This window comes from Macrobrachium rosenbergii, chromosome 37 (assembly GCF_040412425.1).
Source record: "Macrobrachium rosenbergii isolate ZJJX-2024 chromosome 37, ASM4041242v1, whole genome shotgun sequence".
Taxonomy (NCBI): Eukaryota; Metazoa; Arthropoda; class Malacostraca; order Decapoda; family Palaemonidae; genus Macrobrachium; species Macrobrachium rosenbergii.
In genome coordinates, this window is record NC_089777.1 from 9,061,745 (window position 1) to 9,084,998 (window position 23,254).

The following is a 23,254-nucleotide window of genomic DNA, read 5'->3' on the forward strand; positions in this document are numbered from 1 at the left end:
ACGTTAAATCAAAAATCAGCGCTTTCAAAAACGCAGACCATGACCAGCGCGCCCCCAACCGCTGATATAAAAAAACGAGACCAGAGTCCTATTAAAATCTCATTTGTTTTGCTTAAAGCAATTTTAAATCTAAAACAACAACAACGTTCTACCACTTTTTGAAGAACGAAGAAGGCCTTTTCGCGATACCTACCACGATCCCAAAGCACTGACGACCCTTGGTTTTTGGACCCTTCGGAATTTCCATTAACCATCGACATTTGGATATTTTTATTAAAAAACCCTGCAATGAACTTTGGCATTCTGTTAAAAGAAGAGAAACGACTAATTAAAAGTTTTGAACGGATAATCTAAAATTAATGCAACTTTGGCTGCCATCATATTCAAAAAATATTATTATTATTATTATTAATTATTATTATTATTATTATTATTATTATTATTATTTTTTTGGTTTGTCTGCGATAATATTATTTTCTCATTAAATATTGTATTTTGTTTTTTTGAATTAAATTATTATTATTATTATTATTATTGTTTTATTATTAAATTCCCTTCCTTGTCTTTTTGTTGATTTTAACAATTGATGTTTTGTTAGGGGTTGGTAATTATCTTCCTTAAATATTCTTGACCTTGTTCTAGTTTTCAAGGTCGCAGGTCATTCTAAGCCAGAAAATGTTAGAACTTTGATCTGTGCTTCTTAGATTCTATAGTAATGGGAGGTCCCTGGTTTTTAGAACCGTTGTAAGGACTTAAGTTAATGATTCCTTTTTAATGTTGAATCAGGGCTTTTGAAGTGTATGGGATTGCATGTGCTCCTGTCTGATAAAAACCTTTTGTTCTGTTAAAAACCTTATGTTCTGCTACAGACCTTTTGTTTATTTAAAAAAAAACCTCTTCTGTTCAAAACCTTTTGTTTTGTTAAAAAAAAAACTTTTTTCTGCTAAAACCTTTTTTTAGTTAAAAACCTTTTGTTTTGTTAAAAAAAACTTTTTTTTAAACCTTTTTTATTTAAGAACCCTTTTGTTTTGTTAAAAAAACTTTTTTAAACCTTTTTATTTAAGAACCCTTTTGTTTAATTAAGAAACCTTTTATTCTGTTAAAAACACTTTGTTTTGCTAAAAACATTTTGTTTAGTTAAAACTTTTTGTTCTGTCAAAAACCTTTTGTTTTGTGAAAAACTTTTTTTGTTAAAAACTTTTTTTTTGTTAAAAACTTTTTTTTTTTAAACCATTTGTTTAGTTAAAATCCTTTTGTTTTGTAAGCTTAGCTGTCCCAAAAGTGACCTCTGTTACCATTCCTAACGATTACGACAGAAAGTTCTTATTTCAGTGTGTAGCTTCAAAACAGATTTGCTTAAGTTATATGTTTCAACAATTACATTTCAATACATTTGTATATTGTAACGTGGGAGTCGATGGCAACAGTGTTCGTTCCAATACAGAATCTTAAGGAAGACGCCACAATATGTTTTAAAAAATGTAGTTAGAAAATCCAAAGTTATATATGATTGAAGGCTGCTCTGTATAACGTTAGGTTGCAGTTATACATATACATACATGTATGGAATTTTTAAACAAGTTTATTCTTTTTAATATCTTCTTTTCATTCTACAATATCTTCTTTTCATCAGCGTGCAGCTGGTCCATCAGGTTTCCAAAGCTACACGCTGATGAAAGGAAGATATTAAGAAGAATAGAGAAGAATCTATATAAACTGAATGCCGTAGAAAACGGCCATTATTTTCAATGCTACTTTCCTTAGAGAAGGTCTCCACCCTTATTATTATTATTATTATTATTATTATTATTATTATTATTATTATTATTATTATTATTATTATTATTAATTTGTCTGCTGTCCGTGACAATATTTAAAACTTCAACTGTTGTCAAGCCAGATTCGACATTATCACCAGGTTCAGTAAAAGTTCGGTAGTACCCCATCCAGTGCATCTTGAAGTAGCCCATCACAGCATAACTTAAAATTAGCTAATCTCCATATGAGAGAGAGAGAGAGAGAGAGAGAGAGAGAGAGAGAGAGAGAGAGAGAGAGAGAGAGAGAGAGAGAGAGAGAGAGAGCACATAATTGTATGTACTGAACATTTTCACGATTTTTCTCGCTTCAGGTTTTTTTAGACGCATCAGGGATTTGAGGCATCTTGTGTTTCGTCACAAGTATACGTATAGATGTTTTAGTGAACTGTATAGTAGCTTATGCTTATTTGTGTCTGAGGTCATATACTATAGTTACCACATCTCTTTATCCTGAAGTACTTGAATATAGATCGAGTGTCAAGTTGATAATCATATATACGTATGTATGTATATATATATATATATATATATAATATATATATATATATATTGATAATATATATATACATACATATATATATATATATATATATATATATATATATTTTATATGTATATATACATATGTATATATATATATATATATATATATTTATATATATATATATATATATATATATATATATATATATATATATATATAATACAACAATCATATTTCCATATTGAATGTATGATAAAAAAAAAAATTTTGTGGATTTATTTGTTACTAACCTTTTATATACTATATTAAAGCTAATACATTCTCTCAAATTTATGATTTAAATGACAGAAACTCGTTCCATTCTGCGAAAATTAGGTTAAACCCATTTCCAAAACGAAGATAAAATGAGGGACAGAGAAAAGAGGGTGTAGACGTCCCACAGAAAAAGACTCTCGAGAAGAAGAACGAGTCTCGAGATCATCGAAAATGGCTGACGACAAATAAGTGCTTTGTCGCCGACCGTCAATTTCCGGCCTGGAACGCGGACCGGAAGTCGTAACAGAAATTCTTAATTTCTGACATCAGAAGGACTGCCAGCGCCATAACGATAGCTTTTTTTTTTTTTTAAAGAGGCATTTCCTTTGTTGTGTTCTTACGAATGAAATCTAAGGAAATGGAATATTATTTGAGGGAGAAACGCATTTCCTCGTAGCTTAGTGAGTTGGAATGATTTAGTTAAGTGTATACGAGATTGCGGTGAGTGGAACTATAAAGAAAACGGATTCAGACGATCGACAGAAAACGGGATTTGGGGTTTAACGCTCTTGCTAAAGGTTTATTATTATTATTATTATTATTATTATTATTATTATTATTATTATTATTATGATGATGAACCCTATTCATACGGAACAAGCCCACCACTGCACAGGGGCCATTGACTTGAAATTCAAGCTTCCAAAAAATATTATGGTGTTCATTCGAAAGAATTAGCAGAAGATAACGGGAAATACAGAAAGAAGAGATCAGTCATTATAAAAACAGAGAAATGAACAAATGAACTGATAAATAAAAAAAGTCAGTAAATTATTAAAACCGAAGGAAGATTGTATTAGGGTAGCAATGCATTACACCATCGCACGAAGACTCAAATGCTGTAACGGCTGTTTGTCTGAAGGAAACAATTCGGGATATTGTCGCTGTCTTCATGAAACAGCTTCGTATCGGGTAGAGAGAGCGAGAGAGAGAGACGGGTGGGGAGGGGGGTTCGAGACACCACCCCTCTGGACCCTCGACCTATATGTATAACAGGCCATACTGAAAAAAAGCAACCTTACGGAGACGCTGTTTCTCTCTCTCTCTCTCTCTCTGCGAAGAACGATTGACAATTTCCATATGGATATGTAAGGGTACTCATTTTGTACAGCGACAGAGTCAATTTTCTGCTGGAAATAGAATGGAAATGGTACATTTTACCCTGTATTGGCTGAAAAGTGAGGCCATTGACCCAGTGTACTTAGTTTTACCAGTAGTAGCGCATTAACACCTACACCATGTGTTATTTTCTAGAGTGATAGATCTGCGATATTTTTATAAGGCAGAGAAGCAGACGCTTGGATAATTTCATAGATTGATAGATCTATGACATTTCATAAGGTAGAGAAACCGACGCTTGGATAATTTTATCAGATTTGTAGTGCATAAAACTTCATTTTGCAAGAAAGTTCATTTCTACAAATATTTCGTATTGACTTTGTTATATATAGCATTCCAAATGGTCAGGTGACCCATGTATTATAATGAAGGGCAAAGTTGGAGTTGTTAGTAAAATCAGTTTCTCTCTCTCTCTCTCTCTCTCTCTCTCTCTCTCTCTCTCTCTCTCTCTCTCTCTCTCTGTATGTGTGTATGCCTGAGTGTTATTCCGTTCTCTAATTGACATAGTTCAGGTTTTACTGGAAAAGCTAGTACATGATTACCTCCATTTACGACTGTTCTTCATTTTATAAAAATAATTATGCTTCGCAAATAATCCTGGAGGACTTCCTAAACGTGCGTCGCTTCCAGAAGATTTTAAAAGTCTCAAGGAATTTTTCCTGATAAGTAAATAAGGCAGACACCTTCGACTAAGTGAGAGTGGCACTTGTAAGGTTCTGATATGTCGATGCATATTGAATAGGCTGGGAATGGAATCTGAATTTGGGGATGCGCGCCTTCTCCATTTCTTCTTTTCGTGGCCTTGCCTTTTCTACCGGCGCACTTTTAACAAATTCAAATTCCAGCCAAGTGTGGTGGAAGAAACTGGAAGGGGGAAGAAGGTGCCCTCGTTTTCTATGCTGTCCCTGAGCTGGAGACTGGAAGAAGATACTACATTTTAAGTGAGCTGCTGGATTTTATAATTGTTGTTATTGTTCAGGATGCGCAAACTTTCTTGTAAAATCATCCTAAGAGGACATCGGCATTAAATGTATGTGTGTGTGTGTGTGTGTGTGTGTGAGAGAGAGAGAGAGAGAGAGAGAGAGAGAGAGAGAGAGAGAGAGAGATAGTAAAAAAATATGAAAATATGTTTTCTTTGTTGCTCTGTTGACTCGCGAGACGGTTAGACGAAGAGTTGGGAAACCCCCTGATAGTTTTTTTTTTTATAGATCTTAGTAATACCAGCAGCAGCAGCAGCAGCAGTAGTAGTAGTAGCAGTAGTAGCAGCAGTAGTAGGCTATGACAGGGGCTTATGAATGCTATCCGATCATCTTGTCCTAAGATTTGGTTGCTGGGCTCTCCCTTGGGAGCTGGTATTGGCCAAGACTCAATGGAGACCCCAAGGAACAGATTGGTGAATAGCAGAGGCTGATAACATCTCTTGAGATGGTATAGTTTGGGGGGTGGGATAGGGGGAGATGAGGGTGGAGGGAGGGAGGGATAGGGGAGGGATGGCAGTGCAGAGGAGGAGGAGGAGGAGGAGGAAGAAGTATCTCAGGATTGGCGAAAAGGGGAAGGGAGGGGGAATGAGGGTGGAGGGGAGGGAGGGATGACAGTGCAGAAGAAGAAGAAGAAGAGAGGCGTCTCAGGATTGGCGAAAAGGGGGAAGGGAGGGAATGAAGGGGAAAGGCAAAGAAAAGAGAAAGTGTGAGAAAAGTTCAGTGAAAAGCCGGAATTGGTGGAAAGATTGAAATTGAGCTACTCCTTTTTTTTTTTTTTTTTTTTTTTTTTTCTTTCAAGGAGAGACAGACGGGGAAGGTAAGTCCTGGGGATTGGAAGAGGAAGAAGGGAAGGCGAATTGAATCGCTTTGGAAGGTAGCAACGAGTTCCTTAAACCCATTTCCCAAAGTAGGAAGGACGAGACTTGAGGAGGGAGAAAGGGGGGGAATTCCTTTTGAGGGAGTCGGAAAATGTCCTGTGTTGGGAAGTAAATAAAACCGAGTATCTCTCTCTCTCTCTCTCTCTCTCTCTCTCTCTCTCTCTCGGAAAATGTAGTCTCGAAGATTCCTGTAACTGTATTAAAGTGAGTAATATGTAATAATGCCTTCGGTAATATCCAGGTATGATTAATAAAATACTGAATAATAAATTGTAACGACATTGGTCACAGTGGGAAGACCGAACGATCATGAACGATCATAACTGGAGCATTCAGGTTAAGAAATCCTGGTTTTCATTATATAACAATTCTGTGTGATTATTTTTCTTTACAATGCGTAGCCTCAATAGATGAAAATAAAGGTAATGTTCATATTAGTCGATATACAAGAATGAAGACAACATTTTTGGAATATTTCATAAATAAAGTTTTTCGTTTTTATATTTTAACTAGAAAGGGAATTTAGCAGGATAAATCGTGCGATGAATAAAAAATGGTACAAAAGTACTACTGTAGATGATTAGATATCGTGAAATATAGACATAAACGATTCTGACATATGTAACGATGCCATTTGCATTATTCAGATACTTGGTTTCGGTAATGTATATAACCCAGGACTTTTAATTATGAGGTGACCGTTATTATCATAGCTGCCATTTAAGGTATAAATACAACAAAAACAAAAATAAAAGTTGAAATAGTTACAAGAGTTAAAGTCAGACGGTTGGCGCAAGAAAGTTTTTCTTTATGACTGTGCAAGTGTTGGCGATGAGGATTTCTAAGTGGTTCTGTCGCCGTGACACGTTTTTTCTTTGTGTGTGTGTGTGTGTGTGTGTGTGTGTGTGTGTGTGTGTGTGTGTGTGTTCTCGGTTCCTGCTCATTCCTCCTTCAAAGGGAAGACCAGACAGCTTTTTCTCTGGGAGGAGGTTACAAAAATAAGTACAGTTAGCAGACTAAAGGGGGTATGTTTGCAGGAACACTCCCTCAAATAGTTCTGTAATCAAATAACAGAAATCCCAGTAGAAGAAACATTGTGTTTTACGTTCTTGAATTGTTCAGGCATCATTAACGATATTCAGGGTGTCATTCGTAACATTTAGTTAAAGACAGCAACGCGATAGGTCAAAGACAGCAACTCGATAGGTCAAAGACAGCAACGTGATGGGTCAAAGACAGCAACGCTATAGGTCAGAAACATAAACTACATAGGTCATAAACAGCAACGAGACAGGTCAAAGACAGCAACGCGATAGGTCAAAGACAGCAACGCGATAGGTCAGAAACATAAACTACATAGGTCATCAACAGCAACGAGACAGGTCAAAGACAGCAACGCGATATGTCAAAGGCAGCAACGAGATAGGTTAGAAACATAAACTACATAGGTCATAAACAGCAACGAGACAGGTCAAAGACAGCAACGGAATAGGTTGAAGACACAACAGGATAGATCAAAAGCCGCAACGAGATAGGTCAGACAGCAATGAGATAGGCCAAAGACGGCAACGGGATAGGTCAAAAGCAGCAACGAGATAGGTCAGATGACAACCAGAAACGAGATAGGTCAAAGACAGCAATGAGATAGGTCAAAAGCAGCAACGATACAGGTCAAAAGCAGCAACGAGATAGGTCAAAGAAAGCAGCGAGATAGGTCAAAAAACAGCAACGAGATAGGTCAAAGACTGCAACAAGATAGGTCACAGACAGCAACGAGAGAGGTCAAAAACAGCAACGAGAGAGGTCAAAAACAGCAACGAGATAGATCAAAGACTGCAACAAGATAGGTCACAGACAGCAACGAGAGAGGTCAAAAACAGCAACGAGAGAGGTCAAAGACAGCAACGCGATATGTCAAAGGCAGCAACGAGATAGGTTAAAACATAAACTACATAGGTCATAAACAGCAACGAGACAGGTCAAAGACAGCAACGGAATAGGTTGAAGACACAACAGGATAGATCAAAAGCCGCAACGAGATAGGTCAGACAGCAATGAGATAGGCCAAAGACGGCAACAGGATAGGTCAAAAGCAGCAACGAGATAGGTCAGATGACAACCAGAAACGAGATAGGTCAAAGACAGCAATGAGATAGGTCAAAAGCAGCAACGAGACAGGTCAAAAGCAGCAACGAGATAGGTCAAAGAAAGCAGCGAGATAGGTAAAAAAGCAGCAACCAGATAGGTGAAAGACTGCAACAAGATAGGTCACAGACAGCAACGAGAGAGGTCAAAGACAGCAACGGGATAAGTCAAAAACAGCAACGAGATAGATCAAAGACTGCAACAAGATAGGTCACAGACAGCAACGAGAGAGGTCAAAAACAGCAACGAGAGAGGTCAAAAACAGCAACGAGTTAGGTAAAAAACAGCAACGATACAAGTCAAAAGCAGCAACGAGACAGGTCAAAAGCAGCAACGAGATAGGTCAAAGAAAGCAGCGAGATAGGTCAAAAAGCAGCAACCAAATAGGTGAAAGACTGCAACAAGATAGGTCACAGACAGCAACGGGATAGGTCAAAAACAGCAACGAGATAGGTCAGAAACAGCGATGAGATAGGTCACCCACCTGCGAGAACTTATTTGAACCCAAAACAAAATGGCAAAACTAAAGAGTGAGGCAAGATAGCAGGCAGGTTCGGCATCCTCACACCAGGTTCTAATTCGACCACTTCTCGTCATCCCAGTGTCGTCACACTTTCATTTTCGTCTCTTTCCTTTTGAGTGAGAGGAATTTCTTTGCTTTTGCTGAAAACTAAACATAATAGAAGGATGAACTATCGGTCATAAAAGGTTGGGTCAACATAGACCCATCAAATTTTCCAGAGGTAGAAATCACTTCTTCAGATCACTTGTTCTTCTACAAGTTGAATGAATTCTAATTTATTCTTTACAAGCTGAATGAATTAAAATTACTGAGAAATCTTTATGTCTCGATAGGTGCCACATACACAGCATATGCCGTCATGGAACACTGTAGGCATTACTAAAGGGTGTTTGCAAGCGTCCCTTCGGCCCTTAGCTACACCCGGTTTTTAGCCTTTCCTTTACCTCCATTCTTTCTACCATTCATTAGTCTTTGCTGTCCAACCCCTCTAATCGTTAATTCTCAGTGTAGCTGTGGGGTTTTCTCCCGGTTCCACTTTCAGATCCTTGTTCATCGTCTCCTTTATTTTCTGAATCTCTTTATCTTGCTGTCCAACCACTCCAACTCTCCCTTTTCGCAGTCTTAAGCGCTGAAATATGGCCGAATGTGTCCGAATGCTTATCTTGACAGCGTACGTTTCATAAATCAGTCTCTCACATACATAGCATATGAAAATAATTTAGGAGGTTAGGAATATTGCCCCTCTACTATTACTCTTGGTGAGCAGCAGAAATCATTCATTGTTTGTCCTCTGATGAGAAAGATACCTTGGCTATGATCGATGACCAGTTGTAGTACAATGGCCATTTTATCTTCGAATGGTCTAGGCACGCTTGCCAAGTCGGTAACAAAGTTAACGTTAACATTTGTGACTTTTAAATTTTGATCTTGAATATGAACCTCTCTCTCTCTCTCTCTCTCTCTCTCTCTCTCTCTCTCTCTCTCTCTCTCTCTGAGTCACAATAAGATAGATTTTACGAAGATGGTTTACGCATAGAATGTTTGTAACTCTCTCTCTCTCTCTCTCTCTCTCTCTCTCTCTCTCTCTCTCTCTCTCTCTCTCTCTCTCTCTCTCTCACTGAGTCACAATAAGATAGATTATACGAAGATGGTTTACGCATATAATGTTTGTAACTCTCTCTCTCTCTCTCTCTCTCTCTCTCTCTCTCTCTCTCTCTCTCTGAATCACAATAAGGTAGATTATACAAAGATGCTTCACGCATAGAATATTTGTAACTCTCTCTCTCTCTCTCTCTCTCTCTCTCTCTCTCTCTCTCTCTCTCTCTCTCTCTCTCTCTCTCTCTGAGTCATAATAAGATAGATTATACTAAGATGGTTTACGCTTAGAATGTTTGTAATTCGATATGTTGACATTCATCTGATGATCCACTGCGCATTTAGGAGGTTTCTAGACCATTCTAATTTGTTTCCCGTAATTGAGAAAGTGGGAAAACTTCTCTTTTCTTATTATTATTCAGAAGATGAAATCCATTCATATGGAACAAGTCCTACAGGGCCATCGACTTGAAATTCAAGCTTCCGAAGAATATGATGGTGTTCATTAGGAAGAAGTAACGAAAGGTAATGGAAAATAAAGAAAGAAGGTATTACTTATTACAAAAGAAAAAATAAATGAACAAATTTATAAATAGATAGAAAAAATGTAAGTGAATTATTAATATACAAGAATTGTATTAGGGCAGTAATGCACTGCATCTTCGCTTGAACTTCTGAAGTTCCAGTTGCACGACACCCTCGGGAAGGCTGTTCCAGAGTCCAACGGTGTGGGGAATAAAGGACCTCTGGAACTGAGAAATTCGACAGCCAGACACATTTATAGCATATTGGTGCTGCTGTTCAGAGAATCTAGTTGCTCTCGGCAGGAAAAGGGGTACAGGGATCAGGCCATCTTCAGGCTTTTAAATCTCAAAGGCTGTATGGCTGTATGAAACTGCGTTTTGTATATAAAAGGTAACATAAGTTGTATTAGTTTGAATTATGATTGCCATGCAGGTGACCATTGTAAATGGAGGTAGTGTCTAAGCCCGTGATATATAAATGTGGAGAAAGAAAGTTGTTAAGGAAATATTATTAATGTTATTATTTTTAGAAAATTTCTTAGAAAAGTTTATTGCCATTATTATTGAACAGAAAAGTAACATACCTGCTCAAACGTATAACTTCTTCAAATTCGGTTCCTTAGCGAACACACAAAATATATTATATATCACGAAATTAAATGAGAGAGCGCGTTTTATCTCTCTCTCTCTCTCTCTCTCTCTCTCTCTCTCTCTCTCTCTCTCTCTCTCTCCAAGCCGGCAGCTGGGAGCCACATATGTGGCACTGACACTCGAGTGTGAGAAAAATTTTTTGAAAAAGTACACTTGGGTGTAATACTGTGTTCGTATAGATCTTAGCATTTTGGGTGCGAGTTCAAACAACTTGAGGACTAAAACTTATCCTCTCATTACATTATAAGTTACGTTAACTTTAGTATGTATCCTGTGAAAAAGGGATTCGGAAATATGTGTATATGTGTGTGTGTGTGTTTTGTAATGTTTGGGGCAAAGATAAACAAACATTCTTTTTCATATTCTCATGTGTGTGTGTGTGTGTGAGAGAGAGAGAGAGAGAGAGAGAGAGAGTGAATCCCAGAATGCATTTTTCATGAGAGTTGTTCAACAAATTTTCCGTAGACAAGATTCGTGAAGGAGGAAAGAGGAGGAGGAGCAGGAGGAGGAGGAAGTGAATAATGGAGCAAAAACAGTGACGTGAGACAAAAGGTGTATTAGAGGAAGGTGAGAGGAAAGATGGAGGGGTAGGAGGGACTGGGGTGGGAGGGTGAGAGAGGGGCTGGTGTGGATGTGGGTGTGGGCGTGGGTAGGCGGGTCTCCCATGTTGAGATAGATGGCCGCTACTCCAGATGGATTAGCGGTTGGAAGGAGGACAAGACGGGAAGGAAGAATAAGAGACGGGAGACGGATGTTGGAAGAAGAGAGACGGAAGGAAGGAAGAATAAAAGACGGGAGACGGAAGGAAGGAAGAATAAGAGACCAGATGGATGACGGAAGGAAGGAAGAACAAGGACGGGAGACGGAAGGAAGGAAGAATAAGAGACGGAGACGGAGGAAGGAAGAACAAGAGACGGGAGAAGGAAGGAAGGAAGAAAGATGATTAGAGACGGGAAGGAAGGAAGAATAAGAGAAGGAGAACAAGACGGGAAGAATAAGGAAGAATAAGAGACGGGAAGAATAAAAGACGGAAGGGAGACGGAAGGAAGGAAGAACAAGAGACGGAGACGGAAGGAAGAAAGAATAAGAGGAGACGGGAAGAATAAGAGACGGGAGACGGAGAAGGAAGAACAAGACGGAAGGGAAGGAAGGAAAGAATAGGGAGACGGGAGACGGAAGGAAGGAAGAATAAGAGAGACGGGAGACGGAAGGAGACGGAAGACGGAAGGAAGAACAAGAACGGAGACGGAAGAAGGAAGAACGGAAGAAGGGAAAGAATAAGAAGCGGGAGACGGAAGGAAGAAGAATAAGGAAGACGAAGGAAGGAAGAATAAGAGACGGGAGACGGAAGGAAGGAAGAATAAGAGACGGGAGACGGAAGGAAGGAAGAATAAGAGACGGGAGACGGAAGGAAGGAAGAATAAGAGACGGGAGACGGAAGGAAGGAAGAATAAGAGACGGGAGACGGAAGGAAGGAAGAAAGACGGAAGGAAGGAAGAATAAGAGACGGGAGACGGAAGGAAGGAAGAATAAGAGACGGGAGACGGAGGGAAGAATAAGAGACGGGAGACGGAAGGAAGGAAGAATAAGAGACGGAAGGAAGGAAGAATAAAAGACGGGAGACGGAAGGAAGGAAGAATAAGAGACGGGAGACGGAAGGAAGGAAGAATAAGAGACGGGAGACGGAAGGGAGAAAGAATAGGAGACGGGAGACGGAAGAATAAGAGACGGGAGACGAAAGGAAGGAAGAATAAGATAGTAGTGGTTGGAGGGGGAGACGGGAATATCTGTCGAGACGAAGAGGAAGACGGAAGGAAGGAAGAATAAGGGACGGAAAGAATAAGAGACGGGAGACGGAAGGAAGGAAGAATAAGGAAGGAAGACTAATAGGAGACACTAAATTTGCTGTCTATTTTTTCTGTCATTTTGTAAATATATCTATATATATATATATATATATATATATATATATATATATATATATATATATATATATATATATATATATATATATGTGTGTGTGTGTGTGTGTGTGTATGTATGTATGTATATGTATGTATGTATATATATAATATATACAGTATATATGATTGGCAAAGATAGACTGTTTTTATAATATCTTTCTTTACAAAAATTACCCTTCTGTAATTTCCGTTTTTGCACATCTATGGCCTTAGGGACGAATTGGCCAATGTTCACAATTGGTAGGCATCTTCAATTCAATTCAGTTTTTAATTCTGATTTCATCCCACTTAAAAATTTAACTTCAAATCACTGGACAATATTGTGGGCCTAGGGTTTCTGAACAGCGAAAAAAATTGATGTTTTCTTCATTCTAGGGCCTAGGCATCTTCGATTCAACTCATTTCAATTCAATTTTCAATTCTGGTTTCATCCCACTTAAAATTTCAACTTCAGATCATTGGGCAATATTGTAGGTCTAGGGTTTCTGAACAAGGGAAAAAATTGATGCTCTCTTCACTCTAGGGCTTTCGTAAATGCTTCCAGATGATGCAATCAATCTGTCGTCTTCTGTTCGTGACGGAGAGCTTTTAATACCCATCGCGATCTGCTCGTAACTCTCTCTCTCTCTCTCTCTCTCTCTCTCTCTCTCTCTCTCTCTCTCTCTCTCCTATTGTTAACTTAAAGGCAGCACGGAAAAAAAACTTGGTTGATCAAGTTTAAAATAATTTATATAGTTATATCGTAATTTCCTATAATTACCTTAACCCACAGTTGTCAGCACTAGTTTATTGATTCACTCAACTTTATAGCCCATGTGGAATTTATAAAAGTATTAGTTCCAGTGATTATTCCCTTAGACTGGTGTATAAAATGGCCACAAATCTCTAAGGGAATCCATTTCCTTGTCAGTGTTATGCAGAAGCAGACTTTTTTTTTTATTTTTCTTAGATCAAACGTTGCTCGCAGTGCAATATGAATTTCAAACGTTGGGTGCACAGTGAAAATTTTGTTTTTTAAATTAATGTTTTTCATATTTTCATTATGTGTATTACACACGCGCACAAATTCACACACACACACACACACACATATATATATATATATATATATATATATATATATATATATATATATATATACTGTATATATATATATATCCTAATTATATATTTAGTTGGAGGTTACTTATTGTGTGTATTTTTGCAAGCAAACTCAATCTTTAATTGAAATATACCTATCTTTCTACATTTAAAATGGAGCGATGTTTAGTATTTGTTATATCCTGAAGTCCCGTGACGCCTTCACATCATGACTTGTAAATCTGAAAGTCCTGTATAACAGTTCTCACATCATGACTTATCTGAAGGTCCTATATCTCACATCATCAGCTATAAATCTAAAATTCCTATATAGCTCTCACATCATGACTTGTAAAGATAAAAGTTATTTATAGCTTTCACACCGTGACTTGTAAATCTGAAAGTCCTACATAGCTTTCTCGCCATGACTTGTAAATCTGAAAGTCTTGTGTACCTCTCGCACCATCGCTTGTAAATCCGAAAGTCCTGTATAGCTCTTACGCCATGACTTGTAAATCCAAAATACGGATATTTGTTTAGTAACCATTAGATTTAAATCTAAACGTCGTAAATAGCTTTCAGTTTTATCACTTGAAAATTAATCTTGCGGCTTTTAGTTTTCTGTAAAAGAAAACTATTGTGCCGGCTTTCTCCGTCCGTCCGCACTTTCTTCTGTCTGCACTTTTTCTGTCCACCCTCAGATCTTACAAACTACAGAGGCTAGAGGGCTGCAAAATGGTATATTGATCATCCACACTCCAATCATCAAACATACCAAATTGCAGCCCTCTAGCCTCAGAAGCTTTTATTTAAGGTTAAAGTTAGCCATAATCATGCTTCTGGTAACGGTATAGGATAGGCCACCACCGGGCCTTGGTTAAAGTTTCATGGGCCACGGCTCATACAGCATTATACCGAGACCACCGAAAGATAGATATATTTTCGGTGGCCTTGATTATACGCTGTAGCGGCTGTACAGGAAACTCGATTGCGCCGAAGAAACTTCGGCGCATTTTTCACTTGTTTACTATTATCTTTTGCAGAGTTCAGAACTGTTTAGTTTTCACTAACTGAATTTAATGAGTAACTAACAACTTTTTCTGTTTTCTTTCCAGCAAGATTCGTCCGTAGGTGAGTACCACATTATTGTAATTATATTTTTATAAATTGATTTAACAAGACCACTGGGTTAATTATGAGTTAATTTAAGAGGACCACTAAGCCACGTTTCTACTTTCGTGTCAAGGCAGCCAATAAATCAGAGATTTTGATGACGCTCATATTGAGAAATGTGAGTGTATAAATAGGTACATACGTGTTTTTCTCGACTTCATAATTTGCTGTTGTTGTTTAAGGTCTCTTCACTTAAGTTCACTTAACTGTTAAATTTCATTTTTAATAATGTTATGCTGCGCCGTTACAACTTGGGTTCGTTTTAGTGGAGGATGAGCTAAGCTTATTTATGATTATTATTCACTAAAGAAGGTTCTTCTTATATCTCAGGCTTATGGGGTTAAGCAATCTATATATGTATGTATGTATATATATATATATATATATATATATATATATATATATATATATATATATATGTGTGTGTGTGTGTGTGTGTAATTGTAATAGCCACAATGCCCTCTTAACTTTCTCGACAGTGGTACCTCATTCTGATTAGGGGACCCGGGTTCGTTTCCCGCTTCCGGACATCAGAATTTCTTGATATTTCTTGAACTTGGATCTTAAGGCTTTGTAGTGACAAGTGTATCCAAAAAAGCGTGAAGAATTCGAGAAAGTTACAATTACACATGTATCTGGTAAAAAGTGACCAGTAGACTCTACATATATGTATTATTTTAAATCACGAAAAAGGTAAGAACGTGATGATCGTATGAACAAAGTTACAGCCGCGAAGGAAAAGTGAAACAATTGCACCATATATATATGCCCTTGTCTCTGTATATCTTTAGTTACTGTGACTATGTGTTGGTAATAAGACGAAAGTATTTAGCACCTCATTTGTTTCACTTTTCCTTCGTGGCTGTAACTTTGTTCATACATATATATATATATATATATATATATATATATATATATATATATATATATATATATATATATATATATATATATATATATATATATATATATTATTTATTTATTTATTTATACATTATATGTATACATAATTATATACATATATATGCATATATATGTATATATATTCATATGTATATATTGTATATATATATATATATATATATATATATATATATATATATATATATATATATATAAATTTCTGACTCACGTCGGGATCGAACCCAGGTCTCTCAGGTGAAAGTCAATGGCGCTATCCACTAGGCCATACAAGTCAAAAGAAGTTGGAATCTGAGATAGCGCCCTTGCCTTTCACCTGAGAGACCTGGGTTCGATCCCGACGTGAGTCAGAAATTTATTTCTGTTCCACACGTGATTGTGTGTTGATTATTTCTATATATATATATATATATATATATATATATATATATATATATATATATATATATATATATATATATATATATATATATATATATATATATATATAATTACCTATGCTTCTTCGTTGCGACGCTGTACAATGGTACTAAAATTTTAGATACTGTTATTGACATTTATGAGTGATTGATTCCTCAGCAAGCGATCTGAACATCGATCACGGGATAAAGGTTTAATCGCCACCGAATATGGAGAATGTGACACCAGGCTACAAGCGATGATATATTTTTCGCGATATTTTAAGCAGGGAAAACGTGAGGGAAAGTTTGCGAACCTCAATGTTTGTAACTTTCGTTTTGTAACTTTTCATTTAACTTTCAGGTCATCAGCTTTCCACCTACCTATATATATATATATATATATATATATATATATATATATATATATATATATATATATATATATATATATATATATATATATATATATATATATATATATATATATATATAAATATATATACTTTCTCAGTATTTATTGGTACTGGAGTTGTCAAAGGAAGGGTTTCAAAAGCTCTCTGTAATTTGTTTAATGTCATGCATGGTGGCGTCGCATTCAACATATTGATTGATGGAAAAGTTTTGTAGGGGAGTTGAAAATTTGCTGAATTGAATCTTACCGCTTTGAATAGGGAAGTGGTAGTTGGGAAGGGGGGGGGGGAGTTGGTGAGTGAATGGGGGTGCGGGGCGGGGGACAGGTCGTTGGGTTACTAGCAAAAGGGGCAACTTCAAGGAAGTTTCGTTTGTATATAAATATCAAACCAACTTTTCAATTTATTTTTATAGTCTGACGATTTTGCATTTTATCTTCATTTTATTCTTATGGTCATTAAGGATTATTCATATGTTCTTCATTTTATTCTTATGGTCATTGAGGATTCTTCATATGTTCTTCATTTTATTCTTATGGTCATTGAGGATTATTCATTTTTTCTTCATTTTATTCTATTTTCATTGAGGATTATTTATTTTTCTTTATTTTATTTTTGTGGTCATTGAGGATTATTCATTTTTTCTTCTTTTTATTCTTGTGTTCATTGAGGATTATTCATTTTTTCTTCATTTTATTCTTATTGTCACTGAGGATTATTCATATGTTCTTCATTTTATTCTTATGGTCATTGAGTATTATTCATATTTTCTTCATTTTATTCTTGCGGTCTTTGAGAATTATTCATTTTTTCATTTTGATTTTTATGGTCATTGATTATTCATTTTTCTTCATTTTATTGGAGAAGCAAATCCACTTTTATGTATATGTACATATATTTAAAGATAAATCAATATACTGATTTATCTTTAAATATGTGTACATATACATAACTGTAGATTTGCTTCTCCATTTTAAGACTCATGCTGCTATGAGTATTTTTAACTTCATTTTATTCTTACGATCACTGAAGATTATTCATATTTTCTTCGTTTTATTTTTATGGTCATTGAGGATTAATAATTTTTTCTTCGTTTTTTCTTATGGTCATTGAGGATTATTCATTTTTTATTCATTTTATCATTGTGGTCATTGAGGATTATTCATTTTTTCTTCATTGTATTCGTATGGTCATTGAATATTATTAATTTTTTCTTCATTTTATTCTTATGGTCATTGAGGATTGTTCATATTTTTTTTCATTTTATTCTTGCACTCTTTGAGAATTATTCATTTTTTTAATTTTGATTTTTATGGTTATTGATTATTCATATTTCTTCATTTCATTCTTTAGATCAATGAGGATCATTCATATTTTCTTCATGTTATTTTTATGGTCATTGAGGATTAATAATTTTTTCTTCATTTTTTCTTATCTTCTTTGGGGATTATTCATTTTTTCTTCATTTTATTCTTATGGTCATTGAGAATTATTCATTTTTTCTTAATTTTATTCCTATGGTCAGTGGGGATTATTCGTTTTTTTCATTTTATTCTTGTAGTCATTGAGGATTATTCATTTTTTCTTCATTTTATTTTGTGGTTATTGAGGATTATTCATTTTTTCTTCATTTTATTCTTATGGTCATTGAGGATTATTCATTTTTTCTTCATTTTATTCTTGTGATCAGTGAGGATTATTTATATTTTCGTCATTTTATTCATATGTTCATTGAGGATTATTCATTTTTTCTTCCTTTTATTCTTTTGGTGATTGAGGATTATCCATTTTTTCTTCATTTTATTCTTATGGTGATTGAGGATTATTCATTTTTTCGTCATTTTATTTTTATGGTGATTGAGGATTAATAATTTTTTCTTCATTTTATTCTTATGTGATTGAGGATTATTCATTTTTTCTTCATTTTATTCTTGTGGTCATTGAGGATTATTCATTTTTTCTTCATTTTATTCTTATGGTCATTGAGGTTTATTCATTTTTCATTCATTTTATTCTTGTGGTCATTGTTGATTATATATTTTTTCTTCATATTCTTATGGTCATTGAGGATTACTCATATTTTCTTCATCTTATTCTTATGGTCATCGAGGATTATTCATTTTTTCTTCATTCTATTCTTATTTTCATTGAGGATTATTCATTTTTCTTCATTTTATTCTTATGTTCATCGAGGATTATTCATTTTTTCTTCATTTTATTCTTGTGGTCATTGAGGATTATTCATATTCTCTTCATTTTATTCTTGTGGTCATTGAGGATTATTCATTTTTTTTTTATTTCGTTCTTGTGGTCATTGAGGATTATCCATTTTTTCTTCATTGTATTCTTGTAGTCATTGAGGATTTTTCGTTTTTTCTTCATTTTATTCTTATGGTCATCGAGGATTATTCATTTTTTCTTCATTTTATTCTTATGTTCATCGAGGATTATTAATTTTTTTCTTCATTTTATTTGTGTGATCATCGAGGATTTTTCATTTTCTTCATTTTATTCTTGTGGTCATTGATTATTTATATTCTCTTCATTTTTTCTTGTGGTCATTGAGGATTATTCATTTTCTTTTATTTCGTTCTTGTGGTCATTGAGGATTATCCATTTTTTCTTCATTGTATTCTTGTAGTCATTGAGGATTTTTCGTTTTTTCTTCATTTTATTCTTATGGTCATCGAGGATTATTCATTTTTTCTTCATTTTATTCTTATGTTCATCGAGGATTATTCATTTTTTCTTCATTTTATTTGTGTGATCATCGAGGATTTTTCATTTTTTCTTCATTTTATTCTTGTGGTCATTGAGGAATATTCATTTTTTCAAGTGCATTAAAAAAAAAAGTGGTTCAAATTTCATCTCATATGAAAATTAGGGCCATCGAACATGAATTTTGAGAGTAGAATATTTCCTAAAGTTTTTTCCAGATATATGCCAATGATAAAAAAATTAAAAAACACACACACTCAAGGTTAGACTGTAATGTTTGAAACCAAGCGTGGTATTATTTGTGTAAGATAATTTTTGTGTTTGTGTGTGTGTGTGTAGTTCTAGATAAAAAGTCTAAGCAAAGCCTCATGGTTATTTGTGTAAACATGGAAAAATACGTAAAATGAACGTGACGATGTGAATAAATTGAGAACAGTAATTAATTTCTCAATATGCGATTGATAATTTGTCCGCGGGATGTAATATTAATCATCCGCAAGTATTACGTTCATATTAATTTACACTCGATAAAAATGTCATACCCGCAGGCTGTTTTGAGTAGGTTAATATTGAACCACAAATATTTATTATATATTTACAGTTCATCAGTAAATGCTACCATTTTCGCTCAAAGACAATTGGAGTTTTCTTTGTAAGGGATCAAAGATAATTGAAGTTCTCTTATTAAGGGATCAAAAGCAATTGAAGTTTTCTTTGTAAGGGAGCAAAGACAATTGAAGTTCTCTATTTAAGGGATCAAAGACAATTAAATCACTTTTAAAGGGACCAAAGACAAAAGCTCTCTTTTTAAGGGATCAAAGACAATTGCAGCTTTCTTTTTAAGGGACCAAAGACAATTGAAGCTTTATTTTTAATGGATGAAAGACAATTGAAGCTCTCTTTTTAAGAAACCAAAGACAATTGAAGCTCTCTTATTTAGGTACCAAAGAAAATTGGAGCTCTCTTTTTAAGGGATCAAACTCACCGAATCTAGTGTGCATGAAGTCATTATGAAGTTTTGAATAGAACAAGGCGTAATGCATGACGCCAATCACGATTATAGCATGATTAGACTTAGACTGAAAACCTTTAGACAAGCCTGAGTCATTTGAGAACATCTGCTCCTAAAAACTTAAATAGGTGTGGTGGAACTTGAATATAGCTTTGCTGAGCGGCTTAATCTAATCCCGGCATTGATTTCAGTAGTCTTATACTTTTAGGATCAAGGCAAACATGACTTGAATTCAGATAGGCCTACTGCTCTTGTATTGACAAGCGCACTCATTCTTTTAGACCTATACTTTATAGACTAAACAAGGCTTGATTTCTTGTTAGCTGAAAATGGAGTGGAGGGCCAAGCCATTTTTTTATATCATTTTTTCTTACCAAACGGGTAACTGAGGTCTGAAGCCGTTTTTCAGTAAGCCTAGACTGTAGAAATTTATCCAAGGATGGTAATACGACGAGTATGCAAAAGAGCCGAACTTAAGGTTGATGATAATTTGGTAGATGTAAATTGCTTTCATAAGGCCGAAGCTGGACAAGAGCATAAGAGAAACTGCCCAATCTTCCTATGTTTTTGAAATGAAAAGCAAAACTCTGTGTCTTTTGCAACACCATTTGATGGCTCTAAACAAAGCAATATTGCAATAATGTATAATTTCAATCTTTGATTTGCACCTCATTCACAGGATAGAACAGACATCGTCGACGAATATCACCATCGCATAAAGCTGCACTTCGATGAAATGTTATTTCTATGTTATTTTTGACAGAGAAAAAATACTGGAACATAGATGTTTATAATTTTCAGTTCATCAGTTTTTGCCACCAACTCGGTCTCATAGTTTATTGGCCCAGAGTTATCAAAGGGAGGACTTCAAAGCGTCGATAAAATTTGTTTAATGTTATGCATGGCAGCATCGCTCTGGACAGGATTGATTGAGGGAAAAGTTTTGTAGGGGAGTTGTGAATTTGGTGAATTGAATCTTGACACTTTCACCGTAGGCAAAGGTGAAGGGGCTTAACTGTGGGCAGTTGGTTTAGGGGTGGGGTCCTCGAGTGGTAGAAAAGGAAACAGAATTGAGAAAAGACCAGTGTATAAATTTCAAACCAGTTTTTTAGTTGATTTGTTTTTCCACACAGGTGTATTGATCTTCGAGAGTTGTATGTTTTTTTTTTTCACATAGGTCTATTGATCTTCCAGAACTATTTGTTTTTCCACATAGGTCTATTGATATTCCAGAACTCTGTTAATCCACATAGGTCTATTGATCTCCGAGGACTATTTAGTTTTCCACATAGGTCTATTGATCTTCCAGAACTCTGTTTATCCACATAGGTCTATTAATCTCCGAGGACTATTTGGTTTTCCACATAGGTCTATTGATCTTCCAGAACTCTGTTTATCCACATAGGTCTATTGCTCTCCGAGGACTAGTTGCTTTTCCACATAGGTCTATAGAACTGATGGTGGATGTCTGAATAATTGTGTCGTTGTTTTGTATGTGTATTGGTTTTCCTAACTAGCGTTGACAGTCACTGCTTAATTGAAAATGTGACTTATTTTGTCATGTAACGCAAATCTCCTGTTTCTTGAAGGACTTAGATGGAAGGCTCGTTCAGAGCTTTATGTTGTTTTCAGAAGCTTTAGATTGCCTTGAGTAGCAAGAGACGCAAGAACAGATAATTGTAATCCAAATCTGACGATTCCTTGGTTAGACTTAGACAGAAGGGCGATGCTTGAATAAACTTAGACCAAAGGACGGAACCCAAGCACGAATTATCTCATTAAATACGATGATACATTAAATAAGCACAGACAGAAAGTCAAAATCAAATCCTGAAGATGTATTAAGTAGACAGGCACGTATTATATAGGACAGTTATAACTTTCATCAATTGTCATGAGATATTTTCAGATATTGAAAGCAAAAGAAAACAAGTAAAAATACGCCGGAGTTTCTTCTTCGCAGTCGAGCTTCCTGTACACCGTATAATGCTGTATAAAACTCTCAGCCGCAGCCCATGAAACTATCAGCCGCGGCCCATGAATCTTTCAGTCACGACCCGGTGGCGGCCTCTGTTGTTGGCACCTAAAGCGGTGCCGGACGCACAATCATGACTAACTTTAACCTTAAATAAAATAAAAACTACTGAGGCTAGAGGGCTGCGATTTGGTATGTTTGATGATTGGAGGGTGGATGATAAACTTACCAATTTGCAGCCCTCTAGCCTCAGTAGTTTTTAAGATCTGAGGCGGACAGAAAAAGTGCGGACGGACAGCCAGATAGCCATCTCAACAGTTTTCTCTTACAGAAAACCAAAATTTGCAAAGACCGTAGTCAATACTTTATGCTGCGTTGTATATGATAATTTATCTGAGAACTGGAACTTTGTCGATAATTTTGAATGAAATATCTTATGGAACTTACGACCAGATTCCGCAAGTTCGCATGAATTATGTTTCTCGCCGGAGTATTTTAGATCCTAAAATGCCGTATATGCACAGTGTTATTGTTTATCTGTCTATCTATCTACCGGTCTCTTGATTATATATATGTAGTATTCGTTTATCATTTTGTTCTCATGTCTTCGTTTACCCTTTCATAGAAGCAGTTCCGTTCCCCAATTCCTTTAGACGCTATCCTCTTTTGCATGGATGGGATTAACGGGAGAAGGAGGAAGGAGAAACGTTATTAAGCTTCAAGCCTCATCCTTTGTGCGTGTGTGTGTGTCTCCCTCTCACACACACACAAGCGTATAACACATACATCATTTATAATATATATATATATAGATATATATATATATATATATATATATATATATATATATATATATATATATATATATATATATATATATATATATATATATATATATACTAGCTGACCAACCCAGCGCTGCCCGGGATAACTCTGAATGACAATCGATTAACTCTCTCTCTCTCTCTCTCTCTCTCTCTCTCTCTCTCTCTCTCTCTCTCTCTCTCTCTCTCTCTCACTTCCTCTTCCTCTCACTCTCACTCTCTCACTTCCTCTCCCTCTCACTCCC